Source organism: Neomonachus schauinslandi, chromosome 16 (genome assembly GCF_002201575.2).
Source record: "Neomonachus schauinslandi chromosome 16, ASM220157v2, whole genome shotgun sequence".
Classification (NCBI taxonomy): Eukaryota; Metazoa; Chordata; class Mammalia; order Carnivora; family Phocidae; genus Neomonachus; species Neomonachus schauinslandi.
The window spans coordinates 26434050-26454811 of NC_058418.1; the positions used below are offsets into that span (position 1 = coordinate 26434050).

A 20762-nucleotide genomic window follows, 5' to 3' on the forward strand; every position below is an offset into this window, starting at 1 on the left:
TACAACATCAAATGCATTCCTTTTTTTTTTTTTTTTTTAAAGATTTATTAGGGGGCGCCTGGGTGGCTCAGTCGTTAAAGCGTCTGCCTTCAGCTCAGGTCGTGATCCCGGGGTCCTGGGATCAAGCCCCGCATTGGGCTCCCTGCTCCGCGGGAAGCCTGCTTCTCTCTCTCCCACTCCCCCTGCTTGTGGTCCCTCTCTCTCTGTGTCTCTCTCTGTCAAATAGGTAAATAAAATCTTTAAAAAAAAAAAAAAGATTTATTAGAGAGAGAGAGTATGAGCAGGGGGCAGGGAGAGGGAAAAGCAGGCTTCCCGCTGAGCAGGGAGCCTGATGCAGGGCTCGATCCCAGGACCCTGGGATCATGACTGGAGCTGAAGGCAGACGCTTAACTGACTGAGCCACCCAGGCGTCCCCCTCAAACACCTTCTTCAGTGCAGCTCTTTTTTCTGTAAGTGCATGATAGGGAAGAACACAATGACTGTTGGTATAGTTTGGTATCAGTGACTTGATTTATAGGAACCACCAGCAGTTTTATGAGCCATTGCTTTTTTGCCCACAGGCCGATGTGTCAACATGGTGAAAAAGGCAAGTCACACTTTAGTATATTTGCAAAAGTAGTTTTGACCTTGTGGGACCCCCAAAGGATCTGTGGAACACGCTTTGAGAACTACTAGTCTAGAAAGAAGTAAAAAGAGAACAGAAGGACTACTGAGACCAAGTCTTGGAGAAATCTAGTATTTGGTGGCCTGGTTGGAGCATGAACCGGAAGGGAAACACAGAAGGAGTGACCCTGGGACGTCAGAGAAAATCAGAAAAGTAAATGGTCAGGGAATGCTTTCAGAAGGTGGATGGGGCCAATTGTGTGGAATACGGGTTAAGGTCCGCTAAGAAGAGCGATGAAGAAGGGCTACCGGTTTAGGGACGTGGATGGGGAGTATGTGAGCCAGGGAAGGGAAGCTGCTGGGGAGAGAGTCTTTGGGGGGACTTGTCAAGGGCAAAAAGAGACAAAGAGCAGCTGAGGGATGGAGTCACAATTGCTCATTTACTCTCAGCGAATAGAAGAATGAATGGGTGATGCATTGGATGTGGAGAATAGAGCAAAAGAAAATCCCAGGAGGGCATCTGGTTTCCAGCTTCTGGAACTAATCAAATAATGGTCTATTTCTTGAGATGGGAAGCTCAGGCCCAAGTTAGGTGGAACATACCTGTAGTTTGAGTTGAGGAAGCATTTCCCTAGGACAAATTTTAATTTCCTATTTTAAAGATTACGGTTTTTTTCCTCCTATACCTTGAGGCCCACTTACTACTTCTGTTGGTAAGAAGCATTGAGAGTTTCCAGGTCTTGGGTCTTGCGCTTTTTATCTTGTCCCCTTTTCCAGTTAAAAGTTCACCATAGTTTAAAAAACATATTTCACCTTATGGGGCACCTGGGTGGCTCAGTCAGTTAAGCATCTGCCTTCAGCTCAGGTCATGATCTCAGGGTCCTCAGGGTCTGCTTCTCCCTCTGCCTCTGCCCCTCCCCCCGCTCGTACTCTCTCTCCCATTCTATCTCTCTAAAACAAATTAAAAAAAAATTTTTTTTAAAGATTTTTATTTTTACTTATTTGAGAGAGAGAGAACACAAGTGGGGAAGGAGCAGCAGGAGAGAGAGAAGCAGGTCCCCACTGAGCAGGGAGCCTGATGGGGGGCTCAATCCCAGGACCCCGAGAAAATGACCTGAGCCGAAAGCAGACACTTAACTGAGCCACCCAGGTGCCCCTAAATAAAATCTTTAAAATCTAAATAAATAAATAAACAAGTTCATCTTAGTTTTGCTAACTAGAAGTTAGTAAAAAGTTAGTTTTACTAACCAAAAAAATGTTATGTCTTTATATAGTGGAGATTCTCAAATTTTGTCCCAATTAGAGAAATTTATATCTTTAATTGAAACTATTTTGGCCCACTTAATTGAGTATTTTCTTATTTTAATGAACAGAATTAACTTGAGTTATCCTTTTCCTATGCAGAGTGAGAAATTATAAGCAAGTGGTTTCCAATATTTGCTTAAGTATATTTTTATCCTCCCTAATCTTACATAGGAATCCTAATTTTGAGAACACAGCTGCCCTAAAATTTTAACATTTTCAGTGATGTATGCCTGTCCATGAAAAGAACAAATTCTTTTTAAAAAGGGAGCTTCTTTAATTACTTCCATTTAGTATGAATTCAGGAAACATACTTTGCTACTCTCATTTGTAGGGACCAATTTCTTGAGTTTATTCAAAATAAAAGACAAAGTTATTCAAGTAAAACAGGAAGAAATGAAGATTATTTTTTTTATGAAGATTTTATTTATTTGTCAGAGAGAGATACAGAGCACAAGCAGGGGGAGTGGCAGACAGAGGGAGAAGCAGACTTCCCGCTGAGCAGGGAGCCCGATATGGGACTCGATCCCAGGACCCTGGGATCATGACCTGAGGTGAAGGCAGACACTTAACTGACTGAGCCACCCAGGCATCCTGAAATGAAGATCTTTTAAAATAAATGGTATTAATAGGAATAGTGGATCATTTTTAGGGCCATCAGATTTTAAATTGCAGACAGTGGAACGGGTACAGGACATGGAGCCAAAATGACTTCACAAAGCTGTTTGAAATAGTTGCCTGCCTTTTTTTCCTTTTTTATTTCAAAGATTAGTGTACAGAGTCAGAAAATGTTTAAAATCATCACAGTCTTTTTTTAAAGATTTTATTTATTTTAGAGAGAGAGAGCACAAGTGGGGGGAGGGGCAAAGGGAAAAGTAGACTCCCCGCTGAGCAAAGAGCCTGATGTGGGGCTCAATTCCAGGACCCTGGGATCATGACCTGTGCCAAAGGCAGATACTTAACTGATTGAGCCACCCAGGCGTCCCTGTCACAGTCTTTAAAATACATTATACACTCTAATGAAATCAACCATACTATGCAGTTATTTTCACTAAGATTTACACATGAATTTAATGCATTTCACAGTTTGATAAAATAGCCTGATAAATTACCCCCCTTCCCCTCAATTTAAAGCCACATGAAAGATATGGAACTTTTCACTTTTGGTCTTTCACCTTGAATTACAAGGTAAAGTAAATTCTGGAAAATTCAAAACATGACATTTTCCATTGCTCTGTTAAAAGAAGTTATGGGGCGCCTAGGTGGCTCAGTCAGTTAAGTGTCTGGCTTCAGCTCAGGTCATGATCTCAGGGTCCTGGGATCGAGTCCCGCATCAGGCTCCCTGCTTGGCAGGGAGCCTGCCTCTCCCCCTCCCCTGCCCCTGCTCATGTTCTCTTTCACTCTCTCTCTCTCTCAAATAAATAAATAAAATCTTAAAAGAAGTTATAATTCCTTCCAATTTTTTAAAGTTATATTTAACTTTTATAAAACAGGTATTACATGTGTATGATAAACAAAAGAATGCCAGAAAAAGTCCGTGAAAAGTTTTTGTGTCTTCCATTTTCTCTCCGAAAAGTACCCTTACTGGTTTTGCATGTGTCCTTTCAGAAATGCTCTTTGCATAACAAAGCACATATATGTGTTCTCCCATTTGGGATGCAAATGATAACTTACTCTTTATACTGTTCAATACCTTGATGTTGTTAGTTAATATCTTAGGGGTCTTTCCATATCAACATGTACAGAACTGCCCCCATTCTTTTCAGCAGCTCCATAAAATTCCACTGAAGGGTTCAAACCATAATTTAATTAGTTTTCCCTTAGAGAGTGAGGCAGCCATGCATCCAGCTCAAGAGATTAGACTCTGGAGCCAGATAGTGTGGGTTCGAATCCTGATTTTACCCCCTCCTCCCTGTATAAACTTGGACAGATGACTTAATTTCTTGCCTCAGTTTTCATATCTGAAAAAAGGGAATAATGAATAATGACCATGCTACTGAACATGTTTGTTCTTGAGGGTTAAGTGAGTTAGTATTTGTGAGACACGTGAATGTTTCTTACATAGATGGATAGGTCTAGATTGTTTCTAGTCTTTTGCTGCTACAGGCAATGCTGAATATTCGAGTACTTGTGTGTGCACAAGATCCTAGAGTTTGAATCACTAAAGGTAAAAAGAGAAAATGTATATATACCCCCTTTCTCTGCTGTATTTTTCTTCTTTAGTACTTAACACACCATTTGACATATGCATTTAGAACATTGTATTTTTAATTCCATAAATTGGCCCAAATTTCTTCTCTTAACATTTGGAAAGAAAAATGACAACCAGAAACCTAAGGAACCTCCTGTGTTCCAGATTTTTAAAGAGGGCTTTAGAAAGAACCCATACATCTGGAAGCTGCGTGTTCTGTAGTGCCTCACCATGCTCTTTCCTGAGGGAGATGTGAGGTGAGGGAGTCACTGTTCCTCCCTGTCTATGGGGGGTGTGTATGTGTATGTGTGTTGGGCGGGGGGCTTGCGGAGACCCTGTAGACAATGGAAGACCTGTGAGTGTCTCTGATATGTGCAATGACATGGATAGCCGAATAAATTCTGGAGGAAAAAGAAGAAAAGATGCCATTAATTTTACTTAGAAGTTTCAGGAAGAAAGATGTGGCAATGCAGCCTTGCGCACATCTACCCTCATCCGTACCACTTTGGTGCACATTGGCCGGACTTCCAGCTGCCAGTCCCCAAATTTCCTTGCTTGAGGACTTTGGCCCCAGCATGACAGCTAGGAAGTATAAGGAATGGATGAAATCTCCCCCGAACCCCACCCTGCCAAAATCCCTCCATCGGTGACTGGCAGGAAGAAGTGTATAAATACCTAGCACTCTAACCCCCTCCATGGGGAGACTCTGAAGTCCCAGAGTTCTCCAGTAGGATTAAGTCTTAGTTACTCACACTGGGACCCTGCTGGAAAACAAGTCTTTGTTGCTGCCCTCCCTTCCCGATCTGATTTCCCCTCGCCCCACTGGTGTCTCCTGGGATCATCTGCCACATAAACTGCTTGCCCTTGACACCTGGCCCAGTGTCTGCTTCCAGGAGAACCCAAAGCAACATAAGACATATTAAATTTGTGTTTTAGGGAGGGGGAGATTGTGTGTGTATGTGTAAGATTTGGAAGTTCATAAATTTATATTCTGGGTGTGTAATATCTTTGTGCATTAGCCATACTGGTGGGATAATGTTAGTTAATGTGCAAGGCGATTATCTTAGATTTCTCTTCTTAGGATAGAAGAGAATTCTCATTTCCATTTATCAAATCAATTTCCTTCAGATATCAAAAATTGCTGAAGTCAATTTACATCCCTATTTAGGAGAAATTAATCTGATGCTACATTAAATGACATTTCGGTCTACTCAGGATCAGAACAATATAGTTGTTTGAAGTGGAAAGGCAACATGTTAAAAAATTCTAGTGGAAAAATATGATGGCACTCCCCACATTTGTCATGGTGCTGCCAGTTACACAGGAAGCCAGTTCAAGAGGGAGATCTTTCACCCTAAAACTCAAAACCTGAAGATGCCCGGACTTGGGTCCTGAGGTCCAAACAACTAACTTCAAGGCTAAGTTTCAAGATCTAATCTATGAGTGTGTAGATGGAAATTCTTGCTGAACTATGTGTGAAAGTGCAGCTGATAAGGCAGTTGCTAAGTTCTTACTTAACAGGAATGAGATGAAATGAGATACTGGAAAATCAGAGCAATACACCCTGGTTTGAAAAACAGTGTGTTCATTTGGGAGAGACAACAGGCATTAAAAAAATGTAAGAACTCGTTTATTCAAAGGGTGCCTCCATTTGTGTATCTGTAAGGGGGGGTCACCTTGATGATTGCTTGGATAGGTCTGGGGGGTTAATTTAAAAAGTAAACATAAGTCGTTACTAAAAGAACTGTTTTGTTTTTTTAAAGATTTATTCATTTGACAGAGAGAGACACAGCGAGAGAGGGAACACAAGCAGGGGGAGCGGGAGAGGGAGAAACAGGCTTCCCGCTGAGCAGGGAGCCCGATGCGGGGCTCGATCCCAGGACCCTGGGACCATGACCTGAGCTGAAGGCAGACGCTTAACGACTGAGCCACCCAGGCACCCCTAAAAGAACTGCTTTTAAGAGGTAGAATGACATGAGCTTTTCTGCAGATCTTCCTCAGAGCAGTGTTTATATCAGCAAAAGATGGCAAACTACCTAAATGTCCCTCTCACAGCGGCATGGGTAAGTCACTACAGTGTAGTTTCGTGTGCAGTTCTGTACAGAGTTAAAAAAAGGGAGGCAAGTAGTTACATGGACTAACACTGAGAGAGATCTAAGGTGCTGGAGTGAAAAGAAAGTTGCTGAAAAAAATGCACATCTATATTTTAAAAAGAAACTATATGATTTTATAAAGATATATATGTGGATCTATGTGTGGGTGTGCATATTGATTTTTTTTAACAAATTTTATTTATTTGAGAGAGAAAGAGCACAAGTGGTGGGGAGGAGCAGAAGGAGAGGGAGTAGACTCCACACTGAGCGCAGAGCCCGACGCGGGGCTCGATCTCGACCCCGAGATCATGACCTGAGCCAAAAATCCCAAGTCAGTCGCTCAACCGATTGAGCCCCCCAGGAGTCCCTGCATATTGAATTTTTATTTGTCATTGTCTCCCCTGCTAGATAGTAAGCTCTATAAAGGCAAGAACTATGTTGTTGTTGTTGTTTTTAAGATTTTTTAATTTATTTGACAGAGAGACACAGCGAGAGAGGGAACACAAAAAGGTGGAGTGGGAGAGAGAGAAGCAGGCTCTCCTCTGAGCAGGGAGCCCTATGCGGGGCTCGATCCCAGGACCCTGGGGTCATGACCTGAGCCGAAGGAAGACGCTTAACGACTGAGCCACCCAGGCGCCCCAGAGGCAGGAACTATGTTTTCTATGTTTCGTTCACTGCTATACCCTCAGTGCCCTTAGTAGCGGCTCAATAGTTAATTTTTTTTCAGTAGTTATTTATTTACTCTTGTGTGTATGTGTATGTTCCTTTCTCTGTGGTAAAATATACACAACATAAATTTGCCATTTTACCCTTTTTAAAGTGTATGGTTCAGTGGCATCAAGGAAATTCACGTTGTTGTGTAACCATCCCCATCATCCATCTCAAGGACTTTTTTCATTTTCCCCAACTGGAACTCTGTCCCCATTAAACATAACTGCCTCCTCCCCACCTCCCCCTGCCCCTGGCAACTACCATTCTACTCTCTGTCTCTATGAATTTAACTACTCCAGGTACCTCATATAAGTGGAATCATATAATCATATAATATTGTTGTTTTGCTACTGGCTTATTTCATTTAACATCCTGTCTTCAAGGTTCATTCATGTCAGCATGTATCAGAGTTTCCTTCCCTTTTTTTAAAAGATTTATTTACTTATTTTAGAGAGACAGAGAGATAGACAGAGCACAGTGGGAGGGGCAGAGGGAGAGGAAGAGAATCCGAAGTGGACTCCCCACCGAGTGCCCAGCCAGGTGCGGGCCTTGATCTTGTGATCCCGAGATCATGATCTGAGCCAAAATCAAGAGTGGGATGCTTAAACAACTGAGCCACCCAGGCACCCCAGAGTTTCCTTCCCTTTTTTATTTTATTTTATTTTATTTTTTAAGTTTTTTTTTTTTTTTTGACAGAGACAGAGCACAAGAAGGCAGAGTAGCAGGTAGAAGGAGAGGGAGAAGCAGGCTCCCCGCTGAGCAAGGAGCCCAATGCGGGGCTCGATCCCAGGACCCTGGGATCATGACCTGAGCCGAAGGCAGTTGCTTAACCAATTGAGCCACCCAGGCACCCCAGTTTTCCTTCCTTTTTAAGGCTGAATATTATTCCATTGTGTGTGTGTGTATGTTTAATGTAATTTTTCCATATAGCTCTCTCTCTCTCTTTATCTATATAGAGAGATACACACCACATTTTGTTTATCCATTCATCTGTTGATGGATACTTGGGTTGTTTCTACCTCTTGGCTGTGAATAATAATGCTATAAACATGTATAGGTATAATCAAGTCTCTGATTGCAGTTCTTTTGGGTAGATACCCAGAAATGGAATTGCAGGATCATATGGTAGTTCTATTTTTAATTTCTTGAGGAACCACCATACTGTTTTCTGTAGCAGCTGCACCATCTTACCTTCCCACCAGCAGTGCACAAAAGTTGCAACTTCTTCACATCTTTGACATTTGTTAACTTCAGTGTTCTTTATAATAACAATTCTAATGGGTGAGAAGTGGTCAACAGTTATTTTTTTAATGAACCAACAATATCTCTAAAATTAGAATAATTACTTATTCATTGTATTTTGTCTAAGGATACTAGTGTTATCAAAAGAATGCTTATATGCTTTTGAGATACACTGTTTTCAATAGCAAGAACATTGGAGTGTCCATTTTATACAAGACATCTAGTAGGCCCTAAGGCAAAATATATTGTTAAATTCAAGTTACTGTTTTAATTTAGATAAATAATGTCCATTGTCAATGTCCATTTATTCTAGAGACTGTACTAAAAGATCTTTCAAGGTTCTGTCCTATACAGTTTCATTTATAGAATGAAATTAAATATTTAAACACAAGAAAAACCAACATTCATCCTCAAAAAATTACACATAGAATTACCCAATGAGCCAGCAATTCCACTCCCAGAAGAACTGAAAATAGGTATTCAAATAAAAACTTGTACACAGATGTTCATAGCAGCATTATTCAGCATAACCACAAGGAAACAACCCAAATGTTCATTAATGGATGAATGAAAAAACTAAATGTGGTATATTCATACAGCCATAAAAAGGGATATATGCTACAACATGGATGAACCTCCAGAAGATGATTCTAGGGGTGCCTGGCTGGCTCAGTTGGTAGAGCATGAGACTCTTGATCTCAGGGTCGTGTGTTCGATCCCCAAGTTGGGCATGGAGCCTACTTAAAAAAAAAAAGAGAGGGGCACTTGGGTGGCTCAGTCAGTTGAGCATCTGACTCAGGTTTCTGCTCAGGTCGTGATCTCGGGGTTATGATCTTGGGGTTGTGGGATCAGCCCTAGGTCAGGCTCTGTGATTGGCAGGGAGTCAGCTTGAGATTCTCTCTCCCTCTCCCTCTGCCCCTCCCTGCACTCATGCTCTCTCTCTCTCAAATAAATAAATCTAAAAAAAAAAAAAAAAATAGAAAAAGAAAACATTACCCTAAGCAAAAGAAGCCAGAAACAAAGGCCACGTATTATATGATTCTATTTATATGAAACATCCCGATAGGTAAATCAATGGAGACAGAAAGCAGATTAGTGGTTGCCAAGGGCTGTGGGAGGAAGGAATGAGGACTACCTGCCCACCCAGGGTGATGAAAATGTTTGCAACTCGATAGAGGTAATGGTTGCATAACATTGTGAAAGTACTAAAGTATTACTAAATCATACACTTTTCAATGGTTACAATGGTGAAGTTTTTGCTCTGTGAAATTTACCTCAATTTTTTAACAAAAGTAACATACCTCCACACAGCAGGGAGAAGGCTAGAAGAAACAAGGGCTTCCTCCCATGCTCAAGTGCACTCCTCTGAGCTAATGACTGTCAATGGTTTCTTACAAATCCTTCAAGAAAATATTGGTGCATAAGTTGTTTTTTTTTTTTTAATAGAAATTGGATCATACTCCACACACTGCTCTTCACCTTGTTTTTTCCACTTAATGATACATTTTAGTGATTTCTCTATGTCAACATGTTTAGTGCTGGTTCATTCATTTTAACAGGTGCATAGTAGCATTTTATTGACTGAATGTACCTTAATTTGTTTAACTAGCCCCCTCTTGATGGATGCTTATGTTGGCTACTGCAGACAAAGCACCTTTAAATATTCCTATTCAAAGATCTTTGTGCACGTATGCAGACATACAAGATAAATTTCTTTCTTTCTTTCTTTTTAAAGATTTTATTTTTTTATTTGTCAGAGAGATTGGGAGAGACAGAGAGTAAGCACTAGCATGGGGAGCGGCAGGTGGAGGGAGAAGTAGGCTCCCTGCGGAGCAAGGAGCCTGATGCGGGGCTTGATCCCAGGACCCTGGGATCATGACCAGAGCCGAAGGCAGATGCTTAACCTACTGAGCCATCCAGGCATCCCCAACATAAATTTCTAAAAGTTGCTTTGCTGGATGCTGTGGACCATATTTTTGACCCCTCCTTCCATTCGTATGTTGAAGCTCTAACCCCCAAAGTGACTCTATTTGGAAATAGGGCCTTTAGGGAGGTAATTAAGGTTAAATGAGGTCATAGAGTACAGCCCTAACCCAGTATGACCGCTGTTCTTATAAGAAAGGGAAGAGACACCTGACTTCTCTCTCTTTTTGCATATGGACATGTAAGCACAGAGGGAAAAGATAGCATCTTCAAGCCAGGAAGAGAGGTTTCGCCAGAAACCAACCTTGATTGCACCTTGATCTTGGACTTCTAGCCTCCAGAACAGTGAGACAATACATTCTGTTGTTGAAGGCACTTAGTCTGTGGTTTTCTGTTAACAACAGCTGGAGCTGACTAATACACTGGGTCAAAGGATATACACATTTTAAATTTGATAGATAGGACCAAAAGAGTCTTCCAAAGCTTTTTCTCCACTTTATCCTTCCACAGACTGTGAACAAGACTAGTTACTCCCATGCCCTCACCAGCACTGGGTATTATTATACTGTTTAACCTTTATCAATCTGAGAAACACAGATTTTTATGCATTGTAATTCAAATGGATGCTTGAAGTTGAGATTTTTCCAAATGTGTGTGTGAAAAAAAACTTTTAATCAAGTTTTTTTTATCCTCCTTCATCCCTGGAAGCCCATTATGTGGTATTACGTAAAAGCTGGTCCAACTCCACAGGGTCGTTTCAAGAAACTTTTTTTTTTTTTTTTTTTTTTTTTTTTTTTTAGAGAGAATCTTAAGCTGGCTCCGCGCCCAGCATGGAGCCCAATGTGGGGCTCGATCTCATGACCCTGAGACAAAATCAAGAGTCAGCCGCTTAACTGACTGAGCCACCCAGGGGCCCCTCAAGAAACTTTCTTAGGCACTTTCCATTTCTTCTTGCTTCTTGCATATTTTATGAGTTGGAATGGCTACAAAAGAAATAAAAATAAGAGAACATTATTTTGGGGGCCTCTCCTACTTGATAGTAACATATTTAATTCACAGTGATTTGGGGAAATGGGCCATAGGTCCTATAGTATTATAGATGAACATAATCTTCCACTGCGGTTAAATTTTCTCAACTGCCTGGTCACAATAAAATGGATTTGAACAATTTTAGAACAGGGGTGCTTACTCTCTGTGTCTACAGCACTGTTACAAGTAGGGACAGGAGGGGCTTGCACTCTTTGTTCTTTGAAATCTGTTGAGCTAGATTCTCCCTGATCATTCTTTCCTCCTTCTTATCACTTGGGAATCCAAAGATGTGCCACCAGGACACTCTGCTCCAGGGGCTCCCAAGTGCCCCATCTGAGTTATATATCCCTCCAGCCTGTCCCCAGGTGCTTGCATTTCAGCTGGGGGAAAAAGATTTGGCTACAATGACATATATTAACTAGACAACACAAGCACATACCCATGGACCACTGGATTGTGACCAAGTCCCCTGACTTAATCCTCTTTGTGCCCCAGTGTTAAATGATGGTGGAATGAATGAATGAATGTATGAATGAATGGCAAAGACACCAATTAGTTAAGTATCCAAATGTTTCCTGGGAAAGATGTTATTTTGGCCAAGAGGATGAGTGCCGCATTTGATCTTCATAGGAGTCAAAGTCACGACCTTGGAGCCATGTTGGCAAGATTCGTGGCTTGAACAGATTCATCAAGCTGATACAACCTTAGTGTCACCCATGAGATTGTAATGTTTTACATACACACACACACACACACAAACACACCCCTAATTATGATTTAAAAAGCTAGATAGAAATGCTGTCTTATAACTCACTGTTTTTCAGCCATCCATTCACAGATGCTGATTAATCATTGAACATTCATTAGATTGTGTGTTTTCAGGTCTAGTTTTAGAACTTAGAACAAGGTCTGTAATCTCGTGTTGCTGTGGTCATAGTCCCTCGCGATTACGGACAGTGAATAACCAAGTCTCAAATATTCCCTCCGCCCTAGGAGAAATGACTTTCAGTGTATCTGAAATTTGTTATATAGTCTAGTTTCCAAGCAGATCAGAGGCTACAGACTGGAAACTGTTCCACAAGCACGATGTCACAGTGTTTTTTCCCAAGTGGTAACCTTGGCAGCTTCTCTTTGCGGAATATGCTGTGTGGCCTCCCCAGGTCTGTGCTCTACTCTCTGACTCGCTTTTCCTTGATGTGTAATGGGTTCTATCCATTTGTGCTCAGTGTGCACATTTTTAGTCAGCTTTTTTGCACGTCGGCCAAACACGGAAATTGCCGCTTGAGATTTTGGCTGCACTTTTCAAAGCCTATCAGACTGTCCACAGTAAGTAACTCTGTAACTTACATTATTCAAATTTTTCTTGAATGAAATGCCTTTTAGGCTAGATACACAATAAGGGAAATGCTTGGCACCTTTTGTCGTGCATTTTACCTTAGAAAAGGACCCTGTGGCTTGGCTTACACATATCCAGAAATAAAATTTGCCTTTCTGCTTCCTTTTGAGGCAGTCAAAACATGATGTACAGGTTCCAAGCATATTTACTTCTGTTGGTAGCAATTCTCTTGTTGAAGAGGCTTGCCACAAAACATCCAGGAGGGGAGTCGGGTGGAAATGAATAACAGACTAGGTGTTGCTTGGACAGGGAGGGCAGAGCACCGACTAAGCACTTGAGTCCTGAAGGAGTGATTTTACTTTGGAAATCATTAAAAATGTGAAGTCACGGGGTGATTTTGTTTTGTTGTGTGTGGATTGTATGGGTGTATATGTTTAGGTATTAAAAAGTCTCCAAATGGCCTTTGGGGTCATTCTTCCCTTGTTTTAAAGAATAGTGGATGATCTCAGCTAAGTAGTTCTATGGGCTGATCCCATAAAACCCATGAGGTCTGACAGCCTTCCTCCTCTCGTTTTTTCCCATCTCCTACTCCTGGCAGTTATCCTCCTGGGGGTGGCTGATTAATCTGTGGCTCCCACCCACACTCATTACCCAATAACTCAAATGGTTGCTTGGCCATATCCTTAATGTTCCCAGTTTTTGCAATATGCATAGGCTGAAAAATTTCCAAATCATTAAGTTCTACTTCCTTTTTGCTTAACAATTCTGTCTTTAAGTCATTTCTTCTTGAATTTTACTATAAGCAGCCAGGTGGAGCCAAGCCACACCTTCAACCCTTTTTTTAGAAATCACTTCAGTTAAATACCCAATTTCATTGCCTACAATTTCTACCTTCCACAAAACACTAGAACTCAAACACAATGCAGCCACTTCTCTGCCGCTTTATAACCAGGACTGCCTTTCATCCAGTTTCCAGTAACATGTTCCTCATTTCTGTCTGAGACCTCATCAGAATGGCCTTTACTGTCCATATTTCTACCAACATACTGTTCATGACTACCGAGGGATTCTCTAAGCAGACTGAGGCTTTCTCTACAGTTCTCATCTTTCTTTCTGACCACTCACCAGAATTACTTTTTTTTTTTTTTTTTAAGTAGGCTCCATGCCCAGCGTAGAACCCACTGTGGGGCTTGAACTCATGACCCGGAGATCAAGACCTGAGCTGAGGTCAAGAGTCAGAGGCTTAACTAACTGAGCCACCCAAAACCCCTCGCCAGTTACTTTTAAAGGTCTATTCATGGGGCTCCTGGCTGGCTCAGTGGGTAGAGCATGCAACTCTTGATCTTGGGGTTGTGAGTTGGAGCCCCATGTTGGGAGTAGAGATTATTTAAAAATAAAATATTGGGGTGCCTGGGAGCCTCAGTCAGTTAAAAGGCTTACTCTTGATTTTGGCTCAGGTCATGATCTCAGGGTCCTGAGATAGAGCCCCGAGTCGGGCTCCCTGCTTTCCCTCTCTCTCTGCCCCTCTCCTTGCTCGTGCACGTGAGCTCTCTCTCTCAAATAAATAAATCTTTAAAAAAATAAAATGTTATAAATGAATGAATGAATGAACAAATGTCTATTCATGCCATGTGGACTTTTTCCAGTGTGAACTTTCAAACTCCATTCTCTACCCATTACCCAGTTCCAAAGCTACTTCTGCATTTTTAGGTATTTGTTACAGCAACACCTCCACTTCTTATTTTCCTATGTATGACTTATTTGGATTTATTGTATACATAATATATGTCTGTATGTAAAGATTTTTTTTTAAAGATATTGTTTATTTGAGAGAGAGAGCAAGCACAAGCAGGGGAAGCGGTAGAGGGAGAGGGAGAAACAGGCTCCCCGCTGAGCAGGGAGCCCGATGTGGCACTTGATCCCAGAACCCTGGGATCATGACCTGAGCCGAAGGCAACCGACTGGGCCACCCAGGCACCCCAATATGTAGAGATTTATATGGATATTTATTATGAGGAATTGGCTCATGCACCTTGGAAGCTGAGAAGTCCCACAGTCCGCTGTCCACAAGCTGGAGACCCAGTCAGACTGGTGATAAAATTGAGTCTGAGTCTGAAGACCTGAGAACCAGGAATGCCAGTGGTGTAAATATTGGCCAGAGGGCTGGAGAAGATGAGTTGAAATGGCCCAGCTCTATCAGTAAGGCAGGAAAAAAGGGACAAATTCCTCTTTCCTCTGCCTTTGGTTCCATTTGGGCCCTCAACTGATAGGATAAGGCCCACCCACATGGGGGGAGTCCATGTGGACTAATCTAGTTTAATTAAATTAATTTAATTAACAATCATACCAAGTATATTTTCCAAGAAGGTCTGAACTGCATTTCAAGTTATATAGGGTCTAGCAAGAGAACATTCTGGAGTGAGATTCTGACAGTAAGAGCCTTTGTCTTTAGAAATGGAATTTCAATGACAGTTGACAAAAGCAGTTGTGGGTGAGCACCTTCTTAGGCAAGACCACCTTACCTAGGGTCTTCTCCCTATCCCACAGACTGCCCTGCAGTGATGTGTTAAAAAGAAATGGTAATTCGGCTGGGGTCATGATCTCAGGGTCCTGGGATTGAGCCCTGCCTTGGGCTCCCCACTCAGTGGGGAGTCTGCTTCTCCCTCACCCTCTGCCCCTCCCCCTGCTCGTGCTCACGCTCTCTCTTTCTCTCAATAAATAAAATCTTATAAAAATAAATGATAAAATGCAGAGGGTTGTTTGGGTGTTGGATCCTGGCTGAGTTCCTGGGCTTTCTCCCCATAGGGTGGCTGCCCGGAGACTATAACCTGCTTTGCAAGCTCATGGCCAAGGAAGCTATTTCCCTGACAAGAGGAAAGATGGTAGAAGGAGCTGCCTTAACAGCCTTGTATAAACTTGAATCTGAAAAATGTCTGGAACTTTTTACAGATTGGTCAGAAATTTGAGAAAACACACCCATTCTGGCAGTGTTTTAATTTTGTTTTTACTTGCCATTAGGCTGGGCAAGCAATTCTCTGTGGGGGCTTTAGCAAATACCATGGTCAAATTTTATCGAAACACCAATCAAAACAGAGGTTATTCAGAAAAGGCAAATCTATAGAGATAAAAAGTAGATTAGTATTTGCCTGGGAATGGGGTTGGGAAAACAGATTGACTACAAATAAGCCCTAGAGAGCTTTTTGGGGTTGGAAACGTTCCAAGATCAGATTGTGGTGATAGCTGCATAAGTCTGTAAATGTACTAAAAATCATTCATTAAATTGTACACTTAAAACAGGTGAATTTTGGGGCACCTGGGTGGCTCAGTTGGTTAAGCAACTGCCTTCGGCTCAGGTCATGATCCTGGAGTCCCAGGATCGAGTCCCGCATCGGGCTCCCTGCTCGACAGGGAGTCTGCTTCTCCCTCTGATCCTCTTCCCTCTCATGTGCTCTCTGTCTCCCATTCTCTCTCTCAGATAAATAAATAAAAATAAAAAATCTTTAAAAAAAAAAACAGGTGAATTTTATAATATATAAATTATACTAAAAAGCTCCTAAACATACACACATGTGTACACACACACACACACATTCACTCCAAAGATTCCAGAATGTCACAGAACTTAAGCGATTTTGTTTCTAAAACAGGAATGGAAGAAATTTTGACAGTCCAGAACAAGATACAGGCCTCCACATTGCCTATTATTTTGAAATGTCACTGAAAAAGATTCTCCTGCTTGGAATCCTATTTGTATTCATGAGGGAGAGAAAACCATGGTACAATGATGTATATTGTGTGCAAAAGGGGAAGTTTGTAAATGGGACCCAAGTCCAAGATTATTAATACCTGGAGCAAATGCTTCAAAACCCAAACACTGAGGATACTAATAATTTTCTTATCATTTGTGGTTCTTGTTAACTCTGGAGTGAAGTAATATAATCACATACTGCCAAAGATTTAAATATAATGACAATTATTAATAATGCCATGTAGTACTATGTGTGTGCAATTTTCAGTTTTATTCAAGTTAATAAATCAATGAAATCATGTTTAAATTTGCTTGATTCTTGGGTAACTTGCTTTCTTCTCATTTTTCCACTCGATTTTAACTCTGCAGAATCTTGATGTTTCAGTAAATCTTCCAAGTCGAAACCATTGACTCAACATTTTCCCCTCTAAGAACAAGAATACTGAGAATGAATAGGACATTAGATTATGGAGCAAAATGTCTGGGTTTGTGATAGCCGTGTTTTTTGGCTCATCAATTTAATGCAGATGGTTTTGAAGACTGTAATAAATGTCTGTTCTTTTGTTCTAAATAGCAAAATGAAAAGGTTGAGTAATCAAAATTTATTATTGAAATTAGTGTAGTCTATCTCTTTGAATGCAGTAGTAGATTTTTTTGAGACAAAACACTGCAGATTTGTTGGGGAAAATGAATACATTTTTGTGTATATAAAATTCCCTACTGTTTTACTTTAAACTGGATGATTTTTGAGGAAACTTCCACAAAAATACTTTATAATTATATACCATGGTAGACATTCAAGACTCATTACAATTTTATACCATAGCATACATTCAACACTTAATTACATTTCCTTGCCATTTTGCATGCAAAGTATATTCCTGCCTCAGGGCCTTTGCACTTGCTATTCTCTCTGCCTGATGGATCATTCCCTAGATGGTCATGGCCCACTGCCGCATTTAAGTCCCTGCTCAGATATCACTTCCTCAGAGCAGCCTTCCCGGATTAGCCCATCTAAAAATAGCACACTGTCACTATCCCTTTAGCCTGCTTTTTCTTCATAGCACTCAACCACTGTCTGACCTTACATACTTGCCTTACCCACTAAAATGTAAGGTCCATGAAGGCAGGGACCTCATCAGTATTGTTCATTGCTGTATCCCCAACAATGCTACATATTTGCTCAAGACATATTTGTTGAAATTAATTGAATAAATTGCAATTTGACTTTAAATATTTACCTCTTTTTTCCTCCCTAACCAGACAGTAAATTCATGGAAGGCAGCCAAAGACCCTGGTTGCTTATTTATCCTCTCTAAAGCAATTAGCTCAGTTCTGCATGGATGATAGACATTCAACCAAGATTTACTGAAAGAATGTTCAGAAACATGGATGTGTTATGGGGCTAACTAGTCAGCATTCCCTCCAGGTGAACAAACAGTAACATCTTGCCTCTCAGCCCACTTGTCACAAAGTTCTTTTATTTATATTAACCCATCTGATCATTTTTGCCAATACTTTAGTAGTTTTTAAGGTTTGCTTAAATAAATGGGCTACCAAATATAACAAATGCTAATTTCTGGTATGAACTATTACTAACTTTGAATACTTTTTTTTTGGCTTACATATCAGTGGCATTTAATGTGTTCTTGGACATCTGAAAAAATATTTTTAAAGACTGAATAACGTTTAAAATAAATAAGTAAAAATAAAAAAGTCTATCTTGACACATAACATGTGCAGGGACAGATTTTTGGAAATGGCTTAACAAAGTCTTCAAAGGGATTATTTCTAGATGATGGGACCTTGATAATGTTTATTTTTTCCTCAGCTTTCCAATTTTCTTAAATTTTTTTTTTAAAGATTTTATTTATTTATTTGACAGAGAGAGACACAGCGAGAGAGGGAACACAGGCAGGGGGAGTGGGAGAGGGAGAAGCAGGCTTCCCGCCAAGCAGGGAGCCTGATGCGGGGCTCGATCCCAGGACCCTGGGATCATGACCTGAGCTGAAGGCAGCCGCTTAACCGACTGAGCCACCCAGGCGGCCCCCCCCTTTTTTTTTTTTTAAGTAGGCTCCGCACCCAGCACAGAGAGTGCACAAGCCGGGGGAGTGGGAGAGGGAGAAGCAGGATCCCCACTGAGCAGGGAGCCCGATGGGGGCAGAACCCTGGAATCTGCCATGTGACTTGCATTGGCCAATGGGATGTTAGCAAACATGATGCACACTGAGGCTTGAATTCCACTTTGTATGATTAGACTTGTTACCTCTTGCCCTCCACTGTGGCCACATGAACATACGTGTTCATGATGGGTGATGACAGACACTTGGAATAGAGCAGTCAATTCTCTCATCTCAGCTGAGATCTTTCTTAGATGGGTAACAGGTAGTCACCCTGTGACCCATGTAAACGACATATGAGTGAGCCCACCCAAGATCAGCTGAGCTTGGTCCAGATCAATTCAACCCTGCAGACTTGTTGGCTCAGTAAAGGCTTATTATTGTGTGCTACGGAGGTTTTATGGTTTTTAATTACACAGCATTATTGTGGCAGTAGATAATCAATATGGCCCCACCTCTGTTTGATTTTTAAAATAAATTTGATGGAGTGCCTGGATGGCTCAGTTGGTTAAGCCTCTGCCTTCCGCTCAGGTCATGATGCCAGGGTCCTGGGATCAAGCTCAGCAGGGAGACTGCTTCTCCCTCTCCTGTTCCCTCTGCTTGTGCTCTGTCAAATAAATGAAAAATCTTTTAAAAAAAACCCAAAAAACAAATTTGAAGTCATCAAAATAAACCTGTTTCTATTTTTTTTAAAGATTTTATTTATTTATTTGACAGAGAGAGATACAGTGAGAGCAGGATCACAAGCAGGGGGAGAGGGAGAGGGAGAAACAGGCTTCCCATGGAGCAGGGAGCCCGATGCAGGGCTCGATCCCAGAACTCTGGGATCATGACCTGAGCCGAAGGCAGACGCCTAACGACTGAGCCACCCAGGCACCCCTTTTTTTTAAGATTTTTTATTTTTAGGTAATCTCTACACTCAACCTGGGACTGGGACTCAAAACCCTGAGATCAAGAGTGGGGCACCCCAAAATAAGCCTGTTTCTATACAATGCTTTATTTTTGTATAATTTATCAGTGTGAATATCCTTAAAAATACCACTACTCATTTTTCTGGCTTTGTAATTCTCAGTATAGAGCTAATTTCATTCTGAGAATACTCTTAATATTGACTTGTAGTAAATCAACAACAAATAGGATGAACCAAAATTCTATTTAGGGTTTTTTGGGGGTGTGCTTCCCTATTTATAGCCATGTTATTCTCTCAGCAAGAAAAACGGTAGAGCAATGCTTCGTTATTTGACCAGTATTCTTTCATCTTTGCCAAAATCCCCAAACTTTCCAGGATATTGAGCTCCCAAAATAGAAGGCCAAAAGCGGGTATCAGGGACTCATTCTGGACTTTGGACCAACCTCAGAGGGCACAGAGGAAACGTGCTCACTTATTTTTCCTCCTTAATGATTTAAAATACTTAAAATTCCCTTTTCCTTGTCGTTTTTACCGCAGGGATTGGGAAGACATGCAAATAACCACTTTGTGAAAAATCTCTACTGATGCCAACGATATGGTCCTCATTTTAGGCTTAAAAGGTTTTGGGTTTTCTTAAAGTTAATTCTGCACCGAGGAGAGCTTTCCTTGGCTGCTGGTGCACCTGAGGGCAAGTGAGGATTCTTTGCACGCCGAGCCAGCATGTGTGCCTGCCTCCGTGTCTGTGCATCTGTGCGCGTTTCTGTGCCGGCGCGCGCGCGCGCGCGTGTGTGTGTAAAGCGGGTTTAGGGTGTGTGAAGGTGGTTCTGAGCCCATGGCTTACACGCTGACCGAAGAAGCGCGTCCAGCCACGCGGACGGGCGCAGGTTTCCCCAGTCTGGGCTGGGGTTGGGGATGATCCGCCAGGGCTTGGGGCTCCAAACCCCCTGCGGGACGCAGCACCGTGGGTGCGGGGGGCGGCGGGGGTGCCCGCATAGTCCGCGTCCATCCAGGATCCAGAGCACATGCTCGGGGGTGGGTTACGTTTTCTCCCCCTCCCTCCCCCGAGGCGGGCTTGGAGCGGAGATCTCGGGAGGGGTCGCGAGAGCGGAGGGGGTCCCCGAGGCCGCTGGGTGGGGGAGGGTACGATGTGGGGGCGGCGCCTCCGACCATCCATTCGCTGCGGAGCCGGCGGGCGTTTGTCCGGCCTCGCCCGGTTTCAGGGACCGGGAACCCACACCGGGGGCGGCGCGCGCATCACAGGCGCCTAGGCGCCCAGGTACATGCGGCCCCTTCTTCAAGTGGCATGGGGACGGTTGGGTACGGCGGTTGCGGCCCCCGCCGCGCCGCGGCCTCTGTGACGCACGGCGCAGCCGCCGAGGCTGACCGGGAGGCGCGGCGCGGCGGGGGCGGGGCGGGGGCGGAGCTAGCGGGGCGGAGCCGGCGGAGGCCCCGCCCCGGGTCCGGAGGAGCGAGAACGCTACGGAGCAGGCGCGTCCCGCCGCCGCCGCCGCCGCCGCCGCCGCCGCCGCCGCCGCCGTTACGTTTTCTCCCCTT

General features: G+C 42.5%; 1 non-coding gene across 1 annotated transcript; it reads left to right on the top strand.

Moving 5' to 3' along the window:
* Positions 1-8800: 8800 nt before the first annotated feature.
* TRNAK-CUU lies at positions 8801-8873 on the top strand. Its single transcript has one exon. It is a non-coding gene; the product is annotated as a tRNA-Lys (tRNA).
* The last annotated feature ends 11889 nt before the right edge of the window (positions 8874-20762 follow it).